The sequence below is a fragment of the Miniopterus schreibersii genome, assembly GCF_964146895.1.
Source record: "Miniopterus schreibersii genome assembly, chromosome: 1".
Classification (NCBI taxonomy): Eukaryota; Metazoa; Chordata; class Mammalia; order Chiroptera; family Miniopteridae; genus Miniopterus; species Miniopterus schreibersii.
In genome coordinates this window covers 60,004,915-60,011,197 of record NC_138101.1, presented here as the reverse complement: position 1 = coordinate 60,011,197, position 6,283 = coordinate 60,004,915, and positions in this window count along the sequence as shown.

Below are 6,283 nucleotides of genomic sequence, written 5' to 3'. Positions count from 1 at the left end.
GAAACATCGGTGCGAGAGAGAAACATCAATTGGTTGCCTCCCGTACTCACCCCAACCAGGGACCCAGCCTACAACCTTGGCACATCGGGACAATGCTCCTACCAACTGAGCCACCTGGCAGGGCTCTCAGAATCTCTTTTATAAGGTTGTTAATCCCATTCATGAGGGCTCTACCCTCATAACCTCCAAAATGCCTCGCCTCCTAATACCATCACTTTGGGGTTAGGATTTCAACATTTGAAACTGGGGGGAGGGGCAGAAACAGTCAGTCCATAACAAATACTAACATTAATTTCTTAATAAGGAAGTCATTTTCCTATTCTTATTTCATATCCGAGGTGGCTGAGACATAGGGTGTTTGGTGAGGGCCACGGTCCTGTGCTGGCAGGGGCACTTAACCTCTGCACCGTCAGTTCCTGCATTCCTGTGACTGCACACTCTAGGTTGGGAGCCCAAGGCCATGGCTCTTCATCGATGGCTCACAATAGGGTGTGAGGAGGTGAAGTGTCAAGGTTCCCCAGACTGTATAGCTGGTTGGAGGCTGCCTAAGATACCAAGATATGCATCTTGTGGTGATTGGCAAAAACATTCTGAACTGGCATCTCACTCTCCCTCCCTGCACTCACATTTCAACAATGTTTATTCATTTTCCCCCTGTAATCTGATTGGCAAACACAAGGTCACTTAAGAATATTGAGAACAAGAGGTAACTACAAACTATAAGCTACTTGAGGCTGAGAGAAAGGTGAGGAAAGCCAAGAGAGGGATGCAGATCTTCTGGGCTCTATGCAGTCACCAGTTGAAACCTCAGGTGGGCTAAGATGAGCTCATAGCTTAAGTGGAGTAGGTGGGAGTCACCGTGCTTTTGTGATGTGAATATCATTAAACTTATTTTAGAGATGGGGAAAATGAGGCTCAGAGAGGGTGACTGATTTGGCAAAGAACAGACACAGTGAGAAATGGCAGAGCTGAGGCTCTATATCACGGGTAATTTCTATTTCAGGATGCCGTCTGTCTCTTCAGTTTGGCCTACTTTGCATTTGATTTCACTGCACCTCCTTAACTCTCAGATCAACAGTGTGTGAGCTAGGGTAGCAAAGCTGACCTGACAGTATTTAAAAACTTAGGTAGTTTGCTTTTAGTATGAACCTCAAATTGTGCCATATAGTGCCATAGAGTTGTCTCACTCACTAACATATAAGGCCAGCACAGTCAATTTCTTACACAGGCACATATTTTTTAACTTAACTGCTACCAGCTTTTGAATGTGTAAACTGAGAGCCACGGCTAACCAAATCATATGAGAGCAGGGCTTCTGTACCCATTGTTAGCCTCACAGACAGACAGGCAGGCAGGCAGACACCCCAACATCCCAAACAAGAAAAGACCTTGTAGGCAAAGAGATTGATAACCTCATATCCAATAGCACCTATTCTATAACTAGTTAGAGTAGCTCATCTTTTCCCGGGGTATCCATAATACTTTCACAGATGGCTAATTGTTTTTTGCATGTAATAGAAATAGAATCTCAAACATATGTAACATTAAAGGGTGAAGCTGGAATTTTCTCTGCAAGATTGATAACGAGGACATAGGTAGTCCGCATAAATAGTGAGCACAGCATTTTTGTAGAGTGAAATGAGGTCAGTCATGTGGACAAGATGCGTCACTTTGTACTTCAGCAGCTCTCTGGGCCTTTAGAATGCAGTGCACGGCCACAGGTTATGCTGGTACAGGACCGTGTACCCTCTAATCCAGCGTGAAAGTCAGCCCTGAAAGCAGCACATTGAACTGGGACATCGGTGACTCACGGACATTTAAGGAAGGATGCAAAAAAGACCCTTTTTGACTTTTTTTGTGTGTGTGAATAGTGACAATGAAGGGAAGAGACAGGCCTGAGGGACCATGGGGGAGGGGAGTCACCAGCCCTTGAGACTCTGGTTTCCACATTTCCTCAGGCCCGGTCTGCTTTCAGATGGAGGTTCTCTGACATCCACAGCCAGCCCAAGCCTCAAAAGTACAACTTTTAAGCCCTGGCCAGCTCACTTGGGTGAGTGTCGTCCTGTGCACTGAAAAGTCGCCAGTTCGATTCCCAGTCAGGACACATGCCTAGGTTGTGGGTTCAATCCCTGGTCAAGGTACAGCCGATCAATGTTTCTCTCTCTCCCTCTCCCTTCCTCTCTCTCTAAAAAACCAATTTAAAAAACATATTAAAGAAAAAAAGTACAACTTTTAAGAGTCACGTTTTGGCCCCTGGGTATCATGGTAGTCCCCCCGAACCCTCAGGACTCTGACACTGTGGAGAAGTTTCTTAGGAATGGGAAATTACGCGGAGTCAGTATGGAATGCGGGGAAAGCTCGACTCGGCTGCAGAGCCATCCACTGAAGTCCCAGCTACCCAGCTTCCCGCTGGAGTGGGCTGGGCCTGAGTACTCATCTACGAAGTCCACTCCGCAGTGTGTATTTGGCACCCGCTCGGTGCCACTCTGAGCTGTACCAGGCACTGGGGATACTCATGGAGTATTCCCTCATGACCTCAAATCCTCACGGGGAAGTTCCCTTGAAGAATTGTTGTGAGGATCTGAGCCCACAGTGGGAGTTTCTGGAACACTGTAGGAGGGATTAATGGACATCAGTTCTTTGATCATAAGCTGATACCTTCTTCAGCATCATTCCTGGATCCCACTCAGTTGCAGCAGACACCAGGACATGAGTACCTGATAAGGAGTTTATGTGTTTCCTGCTTCCTGAGGGGTTACAACTCGCTCCTAAACTCCTGCGATGCAGAGCTGTAGGAACCTGGTTGTGTCAGAAACATGGCAAACTCTGGCTCTCGGAGGTGAGCTACTCACAGGCGCATCTCTGGGCGCACGGGATCAAGTACAAAACCCAGTCACCAGGGGCCAAGGGACAGATTACTTTTTTCCCTGAAGTCCCTTTGTCTATCTGTTTTCTGGAAGTCAGAGTCCATGAATATACCTACTGTGTGCACTGGGTGCTGGGCTTGGGGTTGGGGAAGAGCATGAACAGGGTAGGCTTGATCCTGTCCAATTAGAGCCCACTATCTAATGGCTTGTGTATGCATTGATGGAAGGCAGTTTGATAAAAAAGATATTAAAGGAGCTGGTTAGCACATAGACCCTGAGTCAGACAGACTGCTTGGGTCCAAATGCTTCCATTTCCTTCTCTGTAAACCAAGGATCACTCTGATTGAATTGTTATGAGAATTAAACTAATACACATACAAATCATTTAGAACTGTGCTTGGCTCATGGCAAACACTGTGTAAGTGCTTACAACAGTGTTAAGTCTTATCAAAAGCACTGTCGGAGTAGCCTAAGGGATTAGAGAGTGGTCTGAGGGGTGGCATTTAAGATTCAACTTGAGGATGGGTAGAAGAGGAAGAGTAGGGGGGCTAGTGTTCCAGGTAGCAGGACTGTCAAGTGTTGGCATTGAGGGGAAATGATAGAGTCATTTTCGTTGTTATTGTTTTATAGAGAAAATGTTGTGCCCTGATTGGGTAGCTCAGTTGGTTAGAGAGTCATCCCCATACACCAAAGTTGTGGGTTCGATCCCCTGTCAGGGCACATACAAGAATCAACTGATGAATACATAAATAAGTGGAACAATAACTCTCTCTCTCTCTTCCCCTTCCTCTCTCTCTCAAATCAATAAATACAATTTAAAAAAAAGAGACAGATTAGCATATAAAAAAGAACAAGAAACAATGTTGTGAATTGAGTGCCTTCTCTGTGCCAGGCACTGTGCTGGACACTGGAAACACAGTGGAGTCAGTGTGGAATGTGGGAAAAGCACGACTTAGCTCCTGAGAACCTTACATTGCACTTCATAGTTTAAATGGTGGGAGACTGAGAAGTACAAATGCCGAATCATTTGATTCAGATAACTGTATTCATATAAATTCTGCAGTCATGTTGGTTAAAAATGACTTGTTTTCATTAAAGGCAAGCCTTTTTCCCCTGATCTGACAGCTGCATATCTATATAAAATGAGACAGTTTGACACCCAGCTCTGATCTCAATTGGACAGTTTTCCCCACACACTAATGGAAGAGAAAGACAATTGAGCATTATTAGATAGGAGAGAATGTTCTCACACACAGGAAAACAGCTTTTTCCTTTGAAAAAAAACACATAAAGAACAGAAAATGACTGACAGAATCAGAGCTTCCCAAATGTCAGCAGAGCTGTTTCAGCTACACTCTGGCCTCTGTTAGGGGAGATTAGGATAGTTTTAAGACAAGTATTGAACACACCTTAGCGTTAGCAGATGCAGGGAGAAATTTGCTGGTAAAATAAGCCTGCTCTTGGAACATGTCAAAAAGCTAAAATACAACTTGGGCTTTTTGTATTTAAGAAAGGCAAACACCTTGGTAAAACTTCATTTATACACAGTCACTGAAAAGTTTAGTAAGCAGGAAAACTTCAGTGTAAAACCTTCCTTGTTCCTTCATTCAACAAATACTTATGAAGTGCACACATAGGCTGGATGCTGGGGATCTGTGGGAAATATAGCCAAGGTCACTCTGCCCCAGTGTCTTAGAGACTAGAGGACAAGACAGACATTAATCTAATAATGAAAATAAAATCTGATGCATGTTATGTTGGAGGAAGTAGCAGTGCTATGGGAGGTTCACCCCATGGTGACCTAACTCAAGCCACTGACTTGGGGAAAGAACCCAGAGGACCAGGAGTTAAGAGTTTGCCAGTTCAAGGTGGTGGGGTGGGGGGAGCCTTTGGGCTGTTTATTATTTAAGTGGTAATAGAGGAACTATTTTTTCACATATTTTATATCCAGCATTGGATTTTTCCTTTGACTATCCAAAACATTACAGTGCAGTGCATGCTGAAGAACAGTTAGCTCACAGTTGTAGTAGAACCATGGTGTAGAAAATAAGCATTTGTTAGAGCACTAATAATACTGGGCTCCTTTGCCCCAAGATGCAAATTCTGTGTTTTCATTTCACTTCTTTTGTCACAGAGAAGAAGCTATTTAAAAACCAAATGATGAGAGTAGATGACAGGTGAGGTTGTGTAGAGACCTGATAAAACTGCTGGTGGATGTAAAATGGTGCAGCTACTTTGGAAAACAACCTGGCAATTGCTCAAATGGTCACACGTAAAATTATCACATGACCCAGCCATTCTACTCCCAGGTACATACACAAGAGAAATGAAAACATGTGTCCACACAAACACTTACACATGAATGTTTATTCATAATATTCATAATAGCCAAAAGTTAGAAATAATCCAATTGTCCATCAATTAACAAATGATCAATAAATGTGGTATACCCATGCAGTAGAATATTATTTGGCCATCAAAAGTACTGATACATACTATAACATGGATAAACCTTCAAAACATGCTCAGGGAAAAGGCCAGACACAGAACACCACATTATGTAATGCCATTTATGTGAAATGTCTAGAATAAGCTCATCTATAGAGACCAAAAGTCAATTAGTGGTTGCTCAGGGCTGGGGGCAGAATAGGAAAATAGGCAATCATAGCTAAAGGGCACAAAGTTTCTTTCTGAGGTGATGAAAGTATTCTAAAATTGACTGGGATGATGATTGCACATATCTATGAATATGCTGAAGACCACTGAATTGTGTACTTTAGATGGGTGACTCTATGGTATATAAATTTTATCTCAATAGAGTTGAAAAAGAAGAGTGAGCACATGACAGGCACCCTGTTCTTCCTCGCTGGGTGTTGGACCAGCACAGATGGATGATGTGGGCTTTGCTCATGATGCTGAAGCACATCCATGCTCTTCCCACTAATGGTCCCTTGGCCTTGGCCTTCTTTTCCTTTTATTTATTTTTTCGTCGTCCTCAATAAACACCAGGAACACATAAGTGTCATTTTTTTTTTCTTTAAAAAAAATCTTTATCTACTAGCCTCTGGTAATGTATTAGAAGTGCAGAATCTTTAATTTGGTTTGAAATTGTGATGCCTTACCCTTCTAGACTCTAAGTGAAGACTCATTTTCAATTTTTTACCACCACTATTAACCATTCTCACGTATTTACATTTCAGCCTCTTTCCCATGGCTTTAGCCTTGCTACTTCTCCATTAATCTAAGGGATTCAGCTCCATGGAATGGTTGATAACTCATCAGCCAGCCACGATTACATGACTTTCCTCCCCAGGGGCCCAGAGAAGAGATTGAGGTTGGACATGACTGATCTGATGATCCTGTGGCTGCAAACATTTTCAGATGTCAGCAAAGCTATTTGGTGAAAATTAATACTA